The sequence below is a fragment of the Nicotiana sylvestris genome, chromosome 6 (assembly GCF_000393655.2).
Source record: "Nicotiana sylvestris chromosome 6, ASM39365v2, whole genome shotgun sequence".
Taxonomy (NCBI): domain Eukaryota; kingdom Viridiplantae; phylum Streptophyta; class Magnoliopsida; order Solanales; family Solanaceae; genus Nicotiana; species Nicotiana sylvestris.
Window position 1 is genome coordinate 38,217,742 of NC_091062.1, and position 22,165 is coordinate 38,239,906.

Genomic DNA, 22,165 nt, shown 5'->3' on the forward strand with positions numbered 1-22,165 from the left:
ATACCTCAATTTCCTTGTGTATCATATCATGAAACACTTGTGGTCATTGCTCTCATATAGGTTGCTCCGGCGTTCTTCAAACCGAATGGCATTACCCTGTAGCAATAAGTTCCCCATGGTGTGATGAATGCCGTCTTTTCTGCATCTTCTTCATCCATTAGAATTTGATGATATCCGGCATAACAGTCCACGAAAGATCCTATATCATGCTTGGCACAATTGTCGATCAAGATATGGATATTGGGTAATGGGAAATTATCCTTTGGACTTGCTTTGTTGAGATTGCGATAGTCGACGCATACTCTAATTTTGCCGTCTTTCTTTGGCACAGGAACGATATTAGCTAACCAAACAGGATATCGAGTGACTCGAATGACCTTTGCTTCCAATTGTTTGGTGATTTCTTCTTTAATTCTCACACTCATATCAGGCTTGAATTTTCTCAGCCTCTGCTTGACAGGAGGCACCATTGGATCGGTGGGCAATTTGTGGACCACTAAATCAGTGCTCAAGCCCGGCATATCGTCATATGACCATGCAAAAACATCTTTGAATTCTATGAGTGCTTTAATTAAATCCTCTCGGATTTTTGGCTCGAGGTGGACACTTATTTTAGTTTCTCGGACATTACTCGTGTCCCCTATATTGACATCCTCGGTATCATTCAAGTTAGGTTTGATTTTTTCCTCAAAGTGAATTAACTCTTTACTAATCTCTTCAAAAACCTCATCTTCATCATATTCTGATTCATAATCACAATATGTTTCTTGAATTAATATTTCGGAATCAGATTGATTTTTAAGACTGGGCTGAAGATTCCTCATGCATGCCATATCACTAGAGCCAGCATAAAAAGAACTGTACAAAAAAGAAGAAAAAGAAAAGAAAGCTATTAGGAATGATAATAAAAAGGAAACTGCTTTTTATTGGATAATGAAAGATAACAAGGTTTTGCACACTTCAAACCGACTGTAAGATAAACTTTGGGATTACAACCTTGAAATAACCCAAACAAACTGAAAGAAAATCAAAATAAACTACCAAGACTCCTTTCGAATTGGGATAGGAGTGGCTTCCCAATTATTGAGCTTTGTTTTCGGTCCAACGAATTGAACTTCTGCATTGCTACACTCTTCTCTGCTTTCCAACATATTCACATCACCAAACAATTTCTCGAACCTTTCAATTAATTCCTCCTCAGGATTGATCCGGGATTTAGGAATTGTTGTTACCGGGCGATTTTTAGCGCCGGTATTGACAAAAGACTTCGACAGCTGTGGTACTGGTTTTGGAAGAACCCATGCTTGGTGTTTCAACTTCCTGGCCTTTATCACGTCATTGGTGGTAGGTGTGAACCCTAAACCGAATGTTCCCCAGTTCTCGGGGAGAGATACTGGTTGTACAATTCCTTGCAAAGATAAGCCCAGACCTTTGCCGGGTATAAAGCCATTCTTCAGCATTTCATAAGCTACCATGACTGATGTAGAGGATACCTTTGGATTCGCAAGGTATTTTCCTTCTGGAATTTTCTCTACCGACACTGTGTCTGATACTTGGTATACCCATGGTCCTTGGTCAATTTCTGCTCCCTCGACTGGTACAATGGTGCTGTTGTGAGCATTTAAATTTTCTTCTCCATGCACGACTATTTCTTGATGGTCCCATTCAAACTTGACAACCTGATGTAATGTTGACGGGACTGCTTTAGCAGCATGGATCCATGGTCGACCCAACAACAAGTTGTAAGAAACAGTCATGTCCAAAACTTGGAATTCCATTGTGAATTCAACTGGCCCTATAGTTAGTTCCAACACTATGTCGCCAAATGAATCTCTACTTCCACCGTCAAATCCTCGTACGCAGATACTGTTCTTTTGAATCCTCTCCTCTTTAATTTTTAATTTGTTTAAAGTGGAGAGAGGGCATATGTTTGCACTGGACCCATTGTCGACCAATACCCGGGTTACTACGGAGTTTTCACATTTCACGGTGAGGTAAAGAGCTCTGTTGTGCTCGGTACCTTCCACAGGTAATTCATCATCAGCAAATGTAATCCTGTTCGTCTCAAAGATTCTGTTGGCTATTTTGCCCAAATGATTTACAGAGATCTTTTCAGGAACATGAGCTTCATTCAGGATTTTCATCAATGCCAGACGGTGTTCCTCTGAATGGATCAGTAATGACAACAATGAAATTTGAGCGGGGGTCTTCTTTAATTGATCCACAACAGAATAATCATGGAGCTTCATTTTTCTTAAAAACTCCTCCGCCTCTTCTTCCGTCACAGCTTTCTTCGTGGGCATTGGATTGTTTTTAGTTTTTCTCAGCTCTTCGGGAGTAAAACATCTTCCCGAACGAGTCAAGCCTTGTACCTCACACACTTCTTCCTTGATTTCTTTGCCTTTGTACATTACGGTCACCCGTTCATAGTTCCATGGGATGGCTTTGTTGTTGATGATTGGCAGCTGAATTACAGGTGCAATAATAACTCGATCTGTACGTGCTCCTTCCACAATTACGACGGGTTTGTTAGCAACCCCTGGTACTATCACCTTTGTCCTCTCTTGTTTTGCGGCAACTTTGTTCGATGATCCCTCATCGACTATCATAGACGGTTCACCACCATTCTTGTTATGCTTAGACACCGGCTTCTCCTCCATTAACTGCTTATCTGGCTTGGTTTCATGAGACTTGATCATCATGACAGTTTGTGACGGCTTCTTTGTCTCCCCATCAGCTTGTATGATTTCTATCATATTAGCCTCTTGATGGGCTGGCATTGGATTTCTATTGATATTTGGAGCTTCGGGGGTTTGAACCTTGATTTTATTAGTATCAATCAGCTCTTGTATTGCATTTTTCAAATGCCAACATTTCTCTATATCATGGCCTGGTGTACCGGAGCAATATTCACAGCTAATGGTGTAATCCAGATTCTTTGGTGGAGGATTGGGTAACTTGGATTGTATTGGTCTCAACATGTCTAACTGTCTCAGCCTGTGGAACAGACTAGTGTAAGACTCTCCCAATGGAGTGTAAGTTTTCTTTTTCTGTTCCCTTTCTCCCCTGAATGCTGGTCTAGGCCTGAAACCTGGTCCGGGATAAGCTCGGGGGTAGGTATTTGGTGTGACAGGAGCACGCCAATTGGTGTGAACAGGTGGCTGATTGTATGCTTGAGCGTGGTTAATGGCGAAATGAGGCTCTGAAGGGTGATAGTAATGTTGGGATGAATCATGGTGGTAAGCTGATTGGCGAGGTCGTTGCTGATTATAGTAAAGCGGTGAACCCCTGGGTCCTGGCCAAATTCCTGAATCAACTACGGTTGCTTCCTCCCTCTTCTTTCTTCCGATTCCTCCTACCCCGCCTTGAATAGCTTGAGTAGTTGCCTTAATTGCTGAATAGCTCATGATTTTGTTTGTCTTGAGGCCTTCTTCTACCATACCTCCCATTTTCACTACCTCGTTGAATGATTTTCCAACCGCTGAAACCAAGTGGGCGTAGTAAGTTGGTTCCAAGGCTTGGAGGAAGTAGTCTACCATTTCGCTCTCCTTCATAGGAGGATCCACTCTTGCTGCCTGTTCTCTCCACCGAAAACCATACTCTCTGAAACTTTCATTGTGTTTCTTCTCAAATTTGGTCAAAGATAATCGATCTGGGATGATTTCCAGATTGTATTGGAAATGGTATGCGAATGCCTGTGCCAGGTCATCCCAGGTGTACCATCTTCCATGGTCTTGGCGTGTATACCACTCCAAAGCTGATCCGCTTAGACTTTGACTGAAGTAAGCCATCAATAATTCATCCTTTCCCCCAGCTCCTCGCATCTTGCTACAGAAACCCCTTAAGTGGGCTACTGGGTCGCCGTGCCCGCTGTATAGGTCAAATTTGGGCATCTTGAAGCCAAATGGCAATTGTACATTAGGGAATAAGCATAAATCTTTGTAGGCTACACTGACTTGCCCACCTAATCCTCGCATGTCTCGGAACGACTGTTCTAGACTTTTGACCTTCCTGAACATCTCTTCTTGTTCAGCATTTTTGGCTGGCTTGTTAATTTCGGTTGGGAGATCAAACTGAGGAGCAGGTGAATTGATTTCGGAGGCTTTGAAGGTGGGCTCCGGGGGTAATATTGGTTGTCTTGGGCCTGAAATGTAGGCTCACTAGGAGATTTGTGAAATGTAGCAGGGGGAGGTGCTACAAAAACAGGAGTCATAGGTGGAGGAAGGTACGGAACTGGTTTTGGAGGTGGAGACTGTGGTGTCTGAGAGGTGGTGCCTCGGTAGTGCTGATAAATGGGGAAACTTGGGGATAATTCAGTGGTGATATTATCCTGAGTTTGGATTATTGATGGAGCAGGGTTATTTGGGTAAGATGGGGGCAACTGTCCTGTAGACCAAGCTTGATACATTTCTGCCATTTGCTGCTTGAGCTTAAGCATTTCTTCTTTCATTTTCCCGACATCCATCTCTTCTATCTCCATACTTGTGTCAACATCTGGGATAGACATACTTTCGGGTATTGGTCCTTTTGATCTTGTGTGATAGTGATAATATGCCAGTATACTCTTTAGAGAAACTAACTGGTTGAATTCTGAAAATGGACAAACTTGTTAGTTTCGAGAGTTTAACACATATATAATCACACGTTGAGATGCAATGCTCCTAGACAAATAATCCCTTTCTATTATGCATTCGCTCGGTTGCTTGTATCGTCCCAGCTTTTGAAATTTTTTATTGTTATTCACTTTTATTTATTACAGATATCTTTATCGTGGTGGTCGACTCTTAGAGATTGCCTATGTATTATGTCAAACATGAATCAGACCTTGCGTAGTTCGGACCAAAGTCAATCATGTTTATTTATTACACAAAGATGGAATTACATTCGAAAACTTTAAGAAAATAGCTTGAAACACACACACTTAAATCAGAATAAAAGATACAATTCATAACATCTCACAAAATGCCCCACTTTCCACTTTTGTTCTCTAATATTGGATTATCTGCTCAATGTGGGGCTTGACCTGGATGGCCTCCCAGCGTACGATACATCCTTTCCAACTCTATTGCTAGATGACGAGCAAAAGTGGGCGCATGCTCTGTAAACCTTTCATAATCCATTCCTTGGCAGTTTACATAACTTTGAGATGTGAAGACTGCCAAGTCGTGGACTTGTGCCCTGAAACCTTGGAGACGTTGGTCTTGGTCTTGCAATTGCTGCTGACGAGTGGTGGCTATGTCTCTGACACGGTTTTCACGATCTAAAGCTGATTCTAATAGAGCTCGGAGTCTGGCCTGCTCTAATCTTGCTTGTGATCTTTCCCTGTCGAGGTCTGCTTGTTGGTATTCTCTGTTGCATCTTCTTGCCTCTTCTAGTTGTGCACGAAGCTGGTCTTCTGATCGCATCCAATAGTCTTTTTCCTTCTTGAATTGAGCCTTGTCTTTTTCGGATTGCCTATCCTGGCGTTCCTTGTTAGATCTGGCTTCTTCATTTAATTGTTGGATCCTTTCTTTTGCTTTGCTCAATGCCCTTTCGTTTTCTGCAAGAATGGAGTCAAAATCTTGCATTTTTTCGAAGAGATTGGCGATGGTTTTTTGATCTTTCCAGCTTCTCTTTGGCGTTTCAGAGACTCTTTTCATTTTTTGGAATCTAGCATGAAGATTTTCATTCTCACAAGCTAGACTCTTTTTCTCGCCTTTGGCTTCTTGTTCTTGCAAATCTTTCTCCAAACTGAGGCTTCTTAGATTTTCTTTTAGGGCATGGATAGTGGCTTTGTACCCTTTTTCTTTTTCTCCCCAGATTAACCGCTCTTGGATTTTATCATTGAAATTTTGAACATGGGGTCTTTTTGTTGGCCTTTTTAGCTCAGGTTCCGGTGCATCATCCACGCGGGACCGCTTTTCGAACCACCTTGCATATCCAGGATTTATCTCACCCTTGGTAGCGTCTAGGACTTGAGTATCACTTTTCAAGTATCGGCACCCATTCCACATCTGCTGAAGTAGAGCTTCGGGAATAGTGGCTTCTGGGTGTAATTCGATTACTTGCATACTCAAATCTTCCTCATCAGGAACTATTTGATATCTCCCTAGTTGCCTTAGGACTCTTAGTGGTGCATATGGCTGAATGCTTCTCAATCCCAATAGTAGTAGATAACTATTTGAGGTTGACATATGTATTACTTCTCTCATCGGGAGCCATCCCAGAGTCCATTCAATTTGATTTGCCGTTAAAGCCTTTAGATGAGATACCCATGCTTCTATCCCTTCTGGAGCTTGGTAATTTTTTGTTCTTTCCTCATAGCTCTCGATGCAATTAGCTCTGTTCGACCCATACTGTATGATCTTGGGTTGTTGTTGGAGATGTTCAATCACCCACATTTGCAACAAAATTTTGCATCCTTCGAAAACCTTCGCCCCTGATTTGCATAAAGTCAAAGCCCGATAAATATCTGACAGAATGATGGGGACAAGGGTGTGATTTTCTTTAGTGGTGAGGATTTGCACAATTTTTGCGGTGCGAATATCAATTGTTCGCTCTTTATTTGGGAAGACCATGACTCCTAGAAAAGCCACCATGAAAGCAAATCGTCGGTGTATCTGCCAAGTGTCTTTGTTTTGCTTATTAGTAAGGCCTTTCTCATGAATTTCGAACCCATCTGACTTTCCAAATCTGGAATACAAAAAGTTGAAGGAACAACATCCATTGATGACATTGCTTTTCCTGATTTGACTGCTGATGTTCAGAAGACCGAAGAATCGATGTATTGAAGGAGCCTTTGTGAATATCAAGCTTTGATTTCTTAAACTTCCGTCAAAACCAACATAGCCAGCTACCTCCTCTAATGTAGGAGTAAGCTCGAAGTCAGAGAAACGGAAAACATTGTGAACAGGGTCCCAGAAAGTTACTAATGCCGTAATCAGATCATCCCGAGGCTCAACTTTCATAATGTCCGTGAGATTTCCCAAATGCTTGACGACCCATTTTTGACCGTCTTCGCCCAAATCATACCACCACATTTGAAGCTGACATAGAAATTCCTCCGTACTTGTGGATGAGGGGCTTTGTGTGGTGCTCATTTTGTATCTGAAATTTAATTTTAATAAAGTCAAAATTTATTTTGGGAAAATTTATACTAAAATTTATTTTCGATTTTTTTTTCATTAAATATTTTTATTTCAAAATTTAAAACTATTTTTTTTTCGAAAATTTTAAAACAACCCATTTTATTCCTTGCTTCTTACCATGATTTTATTTAAGCTGGTCAACAAGCATGTTTGAGGCAAATGAATGCACAAGTAGCAAGTAGGATGCATCATGATGGTCTTTTAATTTTGGGTTCACCTGTCCTAGACAGACCCAACCCCTGTGTTGAGTCTCCAAGGGCAAATGCATATGATGCAAATATTCGTTCCTACTAGGGATCCGGTACATGGCTGAGTTATTCTAAGTGTAAAACCTTAGGTTGATTGTTCTAAACCTGGCTTACCCAAACGGACAGTTTGAGCCGAAGCGGGGGCAACGTACCGGGAGCACGAAAGTCTGCCCGGCCTAGTTACTTGTCCCAACTCCGTCTTATTTGGTATGACTTTAACAGAAAGGTGGGTCACGCGCACGTGTACACCATAAATTCAGAAGACTCAGAAAGAAGGGGGTTTCGTAGCAGTTGTATATATTCACAATTCAAATAATATTAAAGCGGTAAAAAAAACATTTAGCATATTAGCATATAAACAGTTGAAAATTATATAGTAAGTAAAGCCAATAAAAACAGATATTTTAAGCTCGAATTCTTTAAACCCTGAACCTATGGTTCTGGGTTAAAATAACATGTTGGTCCCCAGCAGAGTCGCCAGAGCTGTCGCACCTCCTTTTTCCCGCGCCCGCGGGGCGCGTGGGGAGTTTTCTCCAATTAAAGGACAGTCGAAACGGGATTTGTTTATTTGTTTCAGAGTCGCCACCTGGGAATTTTGAGGCGTCCCAAGTCACCAATTATAATCCCTGAATCGAGGAGAATATGACTCTGTTTATTTTTCTGCGAACCAGAAATCCTGAGTAAGGAATTCTGTTAATCCGGAAGAAGGTGTTAGGCATTTCCGAATTCCGTGGTTCTAGCACGGTCGCTTAACTGTTTTTATTATTGGCTTAATCAACTTGATTTTATTAAATATTGATGTTATCTGATTTTACTACTGCTTATACTTATTACGATTGAGAAACCTTCTTTGAATCGAATTACGCGTACGTATATTCGTGTTATAAATTAAAAAATGCGGAATTGTGTCACGCGTACGTGTACACAATAATTTTTTATAATATATTAAGCAATCATTTCTCCGAGATTGTTTTGAATCAAGAATATTTATTTTTCTTGAATAGTGAACCGTACATCTCGGGTTTTTTATGAAATTGATTTAACGCCTTTAGAAAAATCCTTTTATTAAATATTCGTTCGAAATTGCGCGTACGCATAATCCGATTTTTTTTGCTTTTTTAAAAATATAATCAAGGTACGCGAACGTATCCCTAATTGCGCAAAAATATTTGCAATGATATTAAGGATTTTCCCGCAAATTATTCATTATATCCATACATTTTTATGTGAAAATCATGATAAATTCTCATTTAAGGTTTCAAAGAATTTACAATATTAAATGTTGACCGTTGATTATATTTTCCGAATATAAATAATTTATTCCAACTGTTCAAATTCAAAGGACATAATAAAAATATGATTAATACTATCTTTCAAAAAAAATATATGACATATATATATATATACATATATATATATATATATATATATACATGCCAAAGAATAAATGGCATATGAAACTGAAAATAAATGATTCATAAGGGGAAGGAAATATTTTCCGAGAATTTTCATTGTTTACTTAATGCAAATTCTATTTCTAATTATCAATGATGTAAAATGTGGCAATCTATGCTTGTACATCTCTTTTCATTCTCATACACTTGCTTTTAATCTAATAGGCCTAATTACTTGGTCACTTTGTTTTATGAAAGTAGATAAGCATCGAATTTGTAGAAAGGGAATTATTATGCAAGTTAATTTAACAAAGTTACATTACATGCAACCCGACTATTTGGCGTAAGCATTCATAACGTTCTGTCATCATGACGAGCTATACCAACTTACTTTACTCATATGATTATACCTGTCATCATACCATATAATAACTTATACCAATCTAAACAAAATCATACTCATTACAAGATATTCTACTAATGTAACTTCTTTATCTTTGCATTTAGTTAATAGTATTAAGGGATGCAATCAATGGTCCATTTTTATGCCTTACTCCCTGTCTTGACAATTTATTAAACTAATGAGATAATGAACTAATATTATTACAAACCTTTATACAAACTTTTAAAGTAAGACAAATAGCCCATAGCTATCAAATTGAATTTACTACTAATTAACTAACAGGAAACAAAAATGAAATTTAAATTGATGAACTTGGACAAATAAAAATAGACTTTCAGTTCAAGCTTTATCGACAAGTCATGTTGAATCTCTTTTCAACTTAAAATTTAAAAGACATATACCTGAAAATGGAGGTAGAAGAAGTAAGTTTCAGCAGTTACAGCAGTAACAAATTCAGTAGAATATACTGATAACACAGTAAATCTTATCAAGAATAGGATTCGAAGAGCCCAGATGCACAGTAAGATACTTTGAAAGACACTTCAGATTTTAACTGAACAGTGGAATCACACAAAATTGAACATATTCAACACAAGAACAATATTTCAGATTTCAGCCTTTCTTCAGTTACAAATTCAGTTTGTTTCTGATTTTCTGTTTCTGCTGCTGTATCTGTGTGTGAGTGTATATGTGAGTGTGCTATTTTCTGTTTTCTTTCTTTAAAATCTCAGCCCTCAAAATCTCTTAAAGATTCTCTCTTAAAAATTCTCTCTGCCTTTCTTTTTCTTTATTAAAATCTTCCCTCTGAAAATTTCTGCCCTTAGAAATTCTCTTCTGAAAATTCTGTTTTTTCTTCAGAATTCTGTTTTTTTCTCTCTTAAAATTCTCTCTTTCTCGCTCAAAATTCTGTCTTTAACTGTCTGTCCAGCTCCTGTATTTATACAGGGCTGGTCCTAGGCATTTTAAGTGCTTCTTGGACCCCCTTCTTCTTTTTTTAAAAACAGAAAATCCCATTATGTAAAACCTTTTCCCTGATTTTCAGCAGCCCATTATCCCTTGTTCCCCATTAGTATTATTAACTAATAGCAACTAACATTACATTATAATATACTAGTACTAACACCCTGTTTTTACTGTTTCATTCCCATAAGTGCCCCTGAAATCTTAATGTTATTACTGAAAAATCAGAACCTTCAGCAAAACATATTCTAAAATCTGTACAGACTCAGTTATCTTTCTGATTTACAGCTAAATCAATCCTATTAACCTCCTAAACACAATTGTATTTGACCAACTTTTGCAAACTTGAATTCAAACTGGACATTACAGCAATATTATACTGAATTCAGAACTAACAACATATTACTGCAATTATCAAAACAATTCAGACTGGACTTAATACTGAACTAGAATCAAACACACACAGGATCATTGTCAATACTGACAATGTCCTGAAACTTTAATGTTCAGACAATAACATATACAACATACATTTGAATTCACTGATTCACAGACAATCATGATTTAATTGACGAGCATTAATCAATTGACTATTTACAACATTTGTCAATAATTAGTCTAAAATAATAGAAGCAGACTGTTTCAGTCAACATTTTTAGAAACGAAAAATTCGTAATATAACTAATCGACGAACTTAATCGAGTCGATTACACACATTGTAAACAATCACAAACAATAGAAACTATTCACATTCGGATCAAGTAAATAGGTAGGAGACAGAAATGACAGAATTGATCAAAACGAATATGAAAAACTAAAAAAAAATAAAAAGCTATTAAAACAGACAACAATACACGTAGAATACACAAAAGAAATAGAAAAAATACCTCTGAATCTTCACTCGAACTCAACTTGGATTTGGACCTTTTTGTTTGAAATCAAACTGACCTTAGTCGAAGTATTTTCCACTGAAAATACTTCGACTAAGGTCGATTAAACCTCAATCTTCATTTAATAGGCACAGAATCCGGAAGTTTGGTATTTTTAGGGTTCTTAAAAACACGATTTGGAATTTAACCATTTCTGGTCAGATTCGAGAAGAACCAAACATGACACAATGGTGAGGGTAGCCTAGGGGTTATTTGGTGTTAGTTTGAAACGGATCTGAGTCTGTTCTTGTTTGGTCCGAATCTTCAAAAGAAGATTCGAGAAGTTCCGAACGGATTCGAACCTAAAAACCAACAGATCCATACTCAGGATGACTAGGGGAAGCCATGGTGTTAATTTGGGGATGATTGGTTTAAATCAAGTTTTCAGGCCAACCTTCGATTTAAGATTCGAAGAGTTGTGGCCTGATTTGAAGGAAACTAAGGTTGGATTTGTGTAGGGGAGGTTCAGGAGGTCCTAGGGTGTTAAGTTGGTGACCGGCGGCGTTGATGCCGCCGGGTTTCAGGCGAAGGGGAATAGGGGCGGCTAGGGTTAGGGGTCTGTTTAGAACGATGATGAACAGGAGCGGAGAGGGGGGGTGTTCAGTTAGGGGCTGGGTAAGGTTTGGGATTTATATAGGGGTAGGGTGGATTGGTATCGTCCGTTGGATCAATTAGAATGGAGGGCTAGGATCTATTCACTTAACCAAACGGTGTCGTTTGGTTTAAGTTAGGGGGACGGGTTGAACCGGGGCAGTGGGTCGGGTAAGGGTCTTGGGTTAGGGTGATGAGATCTTGGCCGTTGGTTGTATTTAATCCAACGGCCCTTGATAAGGGTGACCAAACGACGTCGTTTGATTCTGCTTGAATTGGACCGGACATGGGGCTGTTGGGATTGGGCTTGTGAAGGGAATTAATTGATTTGGTCCTGGATTTTAATCCAGGTCCAATCTTTTACTAGTATGTTTTTTTTTTATTTTTTTTTCAATTAATTCATTTTCTAATTTAAAAAAAAATTATAAAACCATTTTAACTTCACAAAAATATATTAATTACTCTATAACCATTATTTAACACATAGACAAAAACATCAATCACACAGTGAAACATTTAAAATAGAACCAATGCGTATTTTTTGCGATTTTATTTAAATTATCTCTTAAATGCATAATTAAATCCTATATGCATGCAATATGTATTTTACTTTATTTTTATTTTATTATGACAAATATAAACATTTACGGACATAATACAAATATTTAACACCACGCAAATTCACAAATTACACAGTAAAAGAAATTTATTTTGATTTATTTTGGAGCAATTTTTCGTAATGCAAAAATCACGTGCTCACAGCTGCCCCTCGTGGCATCAAATCTAGGCCCTCGGCCTCATATCAATCAAGCCACCTCGTGGCGTATATATGTATCTCAGGCCCTCGGCCTCATATCAGTATCAATGTTCCTCACAATATAGGCACTCGACCTTACTCAGTCCAAAAATCATCACAAGCCCCTCGGGCTATAGTAAAACAGTGTTTTCAGCCCAAACATCATTTAAAATATCATTTAAGTCTTGAAATTTGAGAAAGAATGGCAGAATAGTAAAAACAGTGGGAAAATATCATGATTGAGTTCAAGTAACAAGTCAAAAAATGAGGAAATATCACTAAATAGCCCCGAAGGGTTCAAATAGTTGGCTCTAGGCCCAAATATGGCATTCAGCCCAAATAAGGATGCCAACACACAATTTACAATCAAATACGCGGTCAAATCATCAATCGGGATGGACCAAGTCACAATCCCCAATAGTATACGACCCCACGCTCATCATCAAGCGTGTGTCTCACCTCAATATAGCACTACGATGTGCAAATCTGGGGTTTCAAACCCTCAGGACATCATTTACAATCATTACTCACCTCGAACCGGCTAACTCTCTAGCTCGCGATGCATTTGCCCCTCGAATCGGTCTCCACGCGCATCGAATCTAACCAAAATCAGAGCAAATACGTCATAATATACTAAGGGAACAAAGCCCAAGCGAAAACAATCGAAAATACCAAAATCCCGAAATTAGCAAAACTCGAGCCCCAGGCCCACTTCTCAAAACTCAGAAATTTTCACATAATTAGATTCCTCGTCTCCCCATGAGTTCATACATATCAAAAACATCAAAATCAGAGTTTAATTGACCCCTCAAATCCTCAACTTAAGACCTCTTAAACTCAAGCCCTAAACCCCCATTTTTTAGTCCTTTAATGACTTAAATTTCAGTCCCAATCCATGAAATATTACCATAGAAGTGTGTTTTAGGCCCAAAATCCTTACCTTATCAAAGTTCTATTGAAATATCCCTTCAAAATCGCCCAAAGCTCTCAATCCGAAGTTAAAATGGTTAAACCTTTCAAAAATCGCAAAGAAAGAATATATATACATTCTGCCCAGGGGTTTTTCGCATCTGCGACCCCTCTACCGCTTCTGCGGTACCGCATTTGCGATCACAAGTCCGTTTCTTCGAAACTCACTTAACCAGCCCAAATTCGCTCCTGCGATCGCCCTTCCGCATCTGCGATTCCGCAGATGAGGCCCAATACTCCGCTTCTGCAGTTCCTGACCCTCAGCCCAAATCTCACATCTGCGATAGAATTCCGCATCTGCAACTTCACAGATGCGGCCACCTTGACCGCTTCTGCGAAAAATGCTCTCCAGACCAACTTTCGCATCTGCGGCCTCCTCCCTCGCACGTGCGGCACCGCACCTGTGGTCCCCAAGCCGCGGGTGTGAAAACACCAAAAGCAGCAATTTTCTGAAATCTCAAGTCCCAATTATTCCCGTTAACGATCCGAAATCACCCCGAGGCCCCTGGGACCTTAACCAAAAGCAAAAACATGACCCAATACCTTATTCAAACTTGTTCCAATCATCAAAACACCTCAAACAACATCAAATTACCGAAAACTCATCGAATTCAAGACTAAGTTTCTAAAATCTTCTGAAATACGCTTTTGATAAAAAACCCAACCAAACCACGTCCGAATGACCTGAAATTTTTCACACACATCCCAAATGACACAAGGAAGCTACTGAAACTCTCGGAATTCCATTCTGACCCTTATATCAAAATGTCACCTATCAACTGGAAATCACCAAAATATCAACTTCGCCAATTCAAGCCAATTTCTACTCTGGACCTCCAAAACCCATTTTGAGCATGCTCCTAAGTCATAAATAACCTCCCGATGCTAACCAAACCATAAGAGCTCACATCCGAGCCCTCTAACACATAAGTCAATATCCGGTTGACTTTTCCAACTTAAACCTTCTTAAAAGAGACTAAGTGTCTCATTTCTTACCAAATCCTCTCCGAACACAAACTGATCAACCAGATCACATAAAAACGGATAACGAAGCATAAAAAATCAGAAATGGGGAAAACTAAATGGTAACTCATGAGACGACTGTCGGGTCATTACAAGTACTTATGCACAAATCAAAAGTTGGAATAATGGTACATGATATGCAGTATGCTGAAGTGGTAAACGTGCATGCCCTAAATCAGGATGTCTAATGCACAAGTTTGGCATGGTTTGAATGTAAATAGATATAGTAATCCTAGAACATGATTTCTAACATAGATTTACACAATGTAAGACCTAGAAGCATATTTTCTACCCAGTTTTACTCACAATACCATATAACTACCCTCCCTTTTCACTAGTCACCCCAATATTTGTTTACAATTAATTATTACAGACCAATGATTGAATAAAAATTACATAAATAGAATATACATTAAGCTATAGGGATCCAAAAGTAGGCCCAAGGTGTGTCAGTGTTCCCTAAGGACCTCAAGGATCCCGGGCAGTGCTCACACCCAGACTTTCTCAAGTAAACACTGATCATGTGTAGTATGAAAGAGCCAGCCCTGATATGCTAGAGTTCAGAGAGATATCAAGGATCTCTAAGCAGTACATATACCAGAGGGGCAGGACTTAATAATCTAAGAGTAAGTGAGAGTGTATAAATTTGAAAAGGTTTTGGTAAATAGTGTAGAGGGGACTCTTAAAAGTAAATAGATTTTTTGAAAACCAGTACTAATTTGGTGGTAAAACAGCTTGAGAGAAGTATAAAAATATTTTGAAATCCAAACACAAATTACAGAATAACCATATTCAGAAACACTTGGCAAGCAGGTTCCATACAAGGGGAGAAGGGGTTGGGGATACATAGAATACACCTTAGTGTATAGTGAAGCACAGAAGCAAACAGATGTACAAAATTACTAAGTTAGTTACAAGGGTAGGTGATTGAGACATGGAGCAAAGATGTTGAGAACACATAAACCTCAAACATACAACTAGAGAGACTAGATGACTTAGCAAAGCAGAGTAGGAAAGGACTTAAATGAACAAACTAGGCAAAACACCACACAAACACTCATAGTGTAGGCATGCTAATCACACACTGAACCAAACAAGATTTTAGACATGCTAGATAAACAGTAGACAGGTAAGCATAGTTGAGACATGCTAATCACATATTGAACAAGGCAGTAGTAGGCATGCTAGATAAACAGTAGACATGCAGGTAAAGTTGAGACATGCTAATCATATATTGAACAAGGCAATATTAGGCATGCTAGATAGACAAAAACCAGGAGAAGGAATGAACTTAGGACTAATGGACTAAGGCAGTAATGAAACACATATGGTTTAGGTTCTACAATTTAAATAGAGCTATACCAGTTAGAGAAAGAGAACACAAGATGTAGGATAGGTGTTGTGCAATTTCCATCCTTGGCTTACAGCCGGCAAGACTAATGAAGATCATAAGTAGCAGAAAGAACAGAGAGCTTTTAGAGTGTAAGAGTAGTGATGAACTAATGTTCCTTTTTTTAAGAAGTTAAATAAGAGAGTTTATATAGTAGTTCAAGAGTAGAGCAAATAAGGTAAAGTAATCAATAATCAGCAATTAAGGGATCTTAAAATCAATCACACAAAGAGGTTCAACATAGTCTTCCACTTAATTAATGGCAATTAGCCAACGGTAATAACAGGAATTATTTAAGGCAAGAGGTTTAAATCAAACTGAGTAAAGAAGTAAAGAATCAGAGGCCTTATTAAGGAAAGAAGTTCAAATCAAATCATCAAAGATCTTCAGAATAAAATAATCAAGGGATTAATTAAGGAAAGAATCATGTAAAGAATCAGTAAATATACAGCAATCAAATAAAGCAAGAATGACTAATTAAGGTCATAAACACGAAAATAACTAAGAATCATGCACACGAATTTTTAACAGAGCAAATCACTTAACAATTCTGGAAAGAACATATCAATTCCCATAAACAAAATAAGTTGAGTAAAACTTTTAGGTACATAGAGAAATTAGACGGAAAATAATTCAAAACCCTAATTTAAAAACACTTAAAGAAGGAAACCATCCATGGAAAACTTGAAAGCGCGTCAACACATAGAGATTCAAACAACTAAAATCATAGAAATCGAAACTTGAAGTAGTGTAGTGCTTAAAAACCCGATTAGTAGTAGAGAAGTAAGAAACCCTAAAAGAATAGCCATGGAAGTTTGAAAATACTTCAAATACCTAGAGGTTCGACTAACAAACAACAAGAAAAACAAACCCTAATATAACAAAATGTTCAAAAATCGATTAATTAGTAAAGAAATAAAGGAGCCTTAAGGAAAAAGCAGTGACGAACATCAAATCACTCCAGATCTACAAGGATCTGGACGGATTCAAGTCCAAATGCTAAGATTTGAATAAAAGAGAAAGGGTAAAGAGAATCTGGTCTTTGAATCAAAGATTTGAGCCGTGAAACTTTGATAGAAATCACTCACATACCATAGACAGACTCTTGAAGATTTTTAAACGAGATCTGGACTAGATCTTGTGAGCATGTGAGTTTTGCCCTATGTGAAATACTCCTACAAATTAAAGAAATAAATTTTTTCAATTATTTGCAATTTTGTAGGATTTTATGTTAATTGTTTGCATTTTTTGTGCATGTTTACTTTTATTAAAATCATAAAAAAAAATATAAAAATACCATGAATTGCATTTAGATTTAGTTTCCATATTTTTAGGATTAATTAGTTAATTAATTGTTTTACTAAAATGAAAATCACAAAAAATTGGCTCATTTTTACATTTATTGTTTTTAATTCTTAAATTAGTGATTTTTCTCTTTTAGTTTAGGATCAAGTAATTGTTTAAAATTTATAGTTAGATAATTAGTGTAAATTTACAATTTGGATGATTTAGGAATTTAATTTAAAATTTTATTAATTAAAGAAAAGGAAAAGAAAAATAAATGAAAAAAGAAAAAAAAGAAGAGAATTACAGAAAAACAAAAAAAAGGGGGCTGATGTTTTTTGGCTTGGGCCACCCATTGAGACCAAAACCCAATGGCCCAAACTCCCTTTCCCTTTCAACCCGCCCAGCCCATTTCCTTTTACCCAGCCCAGTTTCCTTTTAGGCACCTAAATGACACTGTTTCACCTAATCGAATCCCAGTCGTTGATCTTGTGTGATCCAACGGTTGGGAACTAACCTCTTATTCCCCTTATATCTGTCTGAACCCCTCTTCAACCCTAGAAACCAACATTTGTTTCATCTTCTTCACTTCTATCTTTACCCTAGCCACCCATAAATCCTCACCCTCATCAGCCGACAGCGGCATGCCAAACCCGCCCAAACAAACACCATACAACCACCACCTTCCCTTCTTCTTATATTTCGTAACCTTGTCCTTCAAAACACCTTGAAATTCCTTGGTCTTTAGATCTAAAAGTGGTCTGAAATGCCAAGCTTCCCTTTCTTCGAATTTTCTGTTGATTTTAGCATGTTTTGAGTTAAAACTAACATTAGCTAATGGCTTTTGTTAAGAGCCATTGATTAATGGAAGTTTGGATTCATCTTGGAATTGTTGGAATCTGGCCAAGTTACATTCGACCGGGCAGAGTGATTTTAGCCGGTAATCTTTTCTTCCTTTTCTTGATTTGCTAAGTGATTATTGTTGACACCCAATTTTTTCCTATATATTTTCAATATGAAAATTGCCTTCAAAATAGCATATTTTCAATATGCAAAATGTCCAAGTGTTTAATTATTTTTTCATAATTTTTAAAGGTTTAAATTGATTTATTTTCTCCTTTTTATCCATAAAATCCCAATAATTATTTTTAAAATTATTATTTTTATAATTAATCTATTAGATTTTTATATTTATGCCAAAATATGGCTAAAGTAATTTTTACATATTTTTACAATTTTATTTAGTGTTTTTAAAGCTAAATTGCATATAATTGCAATATTAGCACTTTTTAAGGTTTAATTAGGTTATACATTCATAAAATTGGATCCTGTATTTTTAAATTATTATTCATATGTTATAAATCATTTTAGCCTTTTAAATTAGTTTTCAGAAATTATTTGTTATTTTTTATAAAATTAAAAGGGAAAATGGCTATTTAACTTATAGCCAAAAATTGGCTTTAAAATCTAGCCCAAATCGAATCCCCAATTCCCTAGCCCAATTTTGATTTAAACCCGACCCTAACCCTTTAAACCCAACCCAAACCCGGATCCCTACCGACCCCATTTAATCTAGGTCGTTGATCATTCAGATCAACGACCACCATTTCACCTGCCTAAAATAAACTCAAACGACCCCCTTAACCTACTTCATTTCCACCAACCCGCCACCCTTGAATCCCCTTCCTCTCTAATTCTCTCTACAACCTCACCCAAACCCTAGCCACCGCCACCCAAACCAACCCCTAATCCCCTTCGATTCTCACCTATCCATGGACTCCCACGGTTGTTTGAGACATGTGCCGGTCTCCTATGTGTCTTGGTTGCTTGTTTTCATGATTTCATGGAAAGATATTGAAGAGATCTAGTCCAAACCTTGCTCAACATCTATCCATGGTCTCTTTCCGGCCATCCATGGCTGTTTGAGTCAGATCCTTGACTTTTCCGGCTAGATCGGTAACTTTTCGAAGTCTTTCTCATTTTTCTGGGTTCTCTGAAACCCTAACTTCAAAGGCTTTTCAATTTTTCTTTCAGATTTGTCTTAGATTTGTGTATGTTATGTACCTCTTAAGTGTTTTCCTTAAAGGTTTTCTGATTTTTCAAAGCGACTCTTCGTCTTCAACGATTAGGGTTTTCTTAACCTCTTTTAAAAGGATCTCTTCTCTGATTTTAAGTGTTGTTTTATGATTTTACTATGTTGAAATGATTTGTTTATGCCTTTATTCTACCTGGTTCATCGTGTTAAAACCCTAAGTATCTTTGGTTTTATCCGGGGTTCTGAAACTGTTTTTTGTATGTATGCTTGTTTCGATTAAGTTCTTCATGGTTGAATCCTTTCATTTGTTTGTCTTGACCGATTCTGAGGTTCTACTATTTTTGTTAAAACTCTAATTTCTTACAATTTTCATCACTTGTTACTGTGAGCTTTTGAAGACTTCCTTTACTTATTTCGGTGTGTTGGTCTGATCTCCCCTACTGTTGCTATGTGTTAGACTGTTTCCTTCATTTTGGTTCTATGTGACTACTTGACTTTGTTGACTACCATGCTTCGAGTAGGTTCTCTTACTACTGAATCCTTAGCCTACTCGTGTTACTGCTATATGTTTATCTAGTTGCTTCGTTTGCCAATATGTTTGGCCTTGCATGACTGATACTCCTACTCATTCTTTTCTAATTATATGTCGAAGTGCAAAATCATGACCCCTTCCTGATTGATCTTGATTTGCTTGACGGTTTGATTGCAAGGTTTTCTTATGAACCCCTAGCTTTACTCGTTTTGTTTAAATTGATTGATTCCCTTCCTTTGCTGTGATGTTTTACCCCTGATGAATCCTTTCCCAAAATTAATTATATTTTGTACTTAGACCCAATTATTTACTCTATACTTTTACTATCCTCTATATGGCAAGAATCAATCTTTCTCAAACTGATTTCTTTATTTAATTATCCCTACTGGTATCCGTTAAATAATAATTCCTTGCTTAAAGGGAAGTACTTGTATAAATGGGATTCTGATTGTGATTATTTCCATATTTGTGTTAAACCCTTACTTGTTACCTTATTTTCTACTCGTTTTCAAAGCTATAAATACCTTACCCTCTCTTCTCTAAACACACAAACATTTTTAGTTTTGAACACACACTCAAACTCTCTCTTCCCCTCTCTTCTTTCTCTGCTACTTGTGCTATTGCTTGTCTAGCCGGCTGAAAGCCAAGGCTAGACCGTGGAATTCTACTCGTTTTACTTTTCTGCACTTTGCTTCTTTTACTGGTATGTCCTAGTTTAATTTTAAAGCTCTAACAACAACTGCTTTCAATCATCTCTGTTACAGATTGCTTTCAAAAATGGAGTTGACAGTCAAGTTTTTACACAAACTCTTTTTCAAACTATGTCGAGCACTCTCACATATACTCTTAGAATACTAGGTTCTGCCCCTTTTGTAAGAGCCTTGCCTTGGGACCCTTGAGCTCCTTATGAACTTATACACATGAAAGCTGGCCTTTCCACACTACACTTACTCTCTTGGTTATGCAATCTGGGTGTGAACACTATCCGGGATCCCTTGAGGTCCTTAGGGAACTCTGACACACCCAGATATGAGAAGGCTTTGGAACAATATTGGCATTTGAGGTGGTTTATTACATAACTCAGAGAGAAAGTCAGAATCATGCTTCCTATGGTTGTAACTTCTTATTTTACATTTTTATTATGTAAGTCAATCACATGGTTTGTAATAACTTGTAAACAAATGGATAGTGGAAAGGGAATGGGTGACTATGCATGCTTTAGCTATCAAAAGGGGTAGAAAACATGTTATTAGGTTTATCTTCCTACTTGCGTAATAGAAACTATGCTTAGGACTCATTTCATGCATTAGAGATCATGTTCCCTAGGACTTACGCTTACTGTTTTCAGCATGTCTATTTCACTATCATATCACTTATAAAATCTTGCGATAATTATGTTAACAATCGGAGTTTCTACGATCATGTTCCTACTGCTATGTACACTTAGAAATCCTGTTTTAGGCTAAACAACACTAACAAACATATCATTTCTGCATATTCTGGAAATCATGTTTAAACGCTGTAATATTTGTGTATATAGAAATCCTGCTAAGGATTCTGCATCATTCTGCATCTCTGTACATTTGATAACATGTCTTTAGGATTTCATTTATATTCTCTTAAACACGCTTAGGCTAACTATGAATGCATAAAAAGGAATAAAACAATTTTACTCAGTTTTTACAATCAGCTGCCAATAATACCATGTGATGAACACCTAGAACAACATTTTTTAGGTAATAAAAATAATCTCCAAACCGTATTAATGATTCAAAACAACTACTGCATTGTTTTACACCTAGGCAAGCCTTAGGTAATTACATGAATAAAACTAGAACTGCATTTGTTTAATTATTAACTGTTACAACCAGCAGGCATGCCTGATTCAGACTTCTTATTTGAGTCATGTAATAATTTGGTTGTGCTTCAACAACTTAAACACCTTGCTTTAGGATTTTTAAATTCAGACCTTAACTATGTATAAGTCATGCTATCTATGTGCATTCTTTGTGGAGGTATAACTGAGTCTTCTACTTGCTTATATATTCCCCCCTAATTGTAGTCTATGTTTTTGTATGTCGCCCTAGTATTTTGCCTTTAAACATGAGGGTTTTCCTAGAACCCCCTCCCTATAGGAATAATAGTCCTAAATTCCTCCGGGACTGATAGGAAGGGACGGGTTACAGCATGCAATAAGAGTTGAGACCAATCTTCCCTTAGTTACCTTTATAGGGCGGAAAAGGGTAAATGTGGATATGATGAGCGGTGCGCCAATAATACGTGTAGCCCTTCTTTTGAGGAGTGTCATATTGGGTATTGCATTGATATGATCCATATTACAAACAAACCTAGGACACCCCTTTACATTCATAAGCATGCTTTAGATTGTAACTCTTTTCAAAATTTCGCCTTTCAATAACTATTTCCAAACTCTTGTGTATCTTAACTTAAATTCCCTATTATTTGAGCCTTACTTGCCTATTT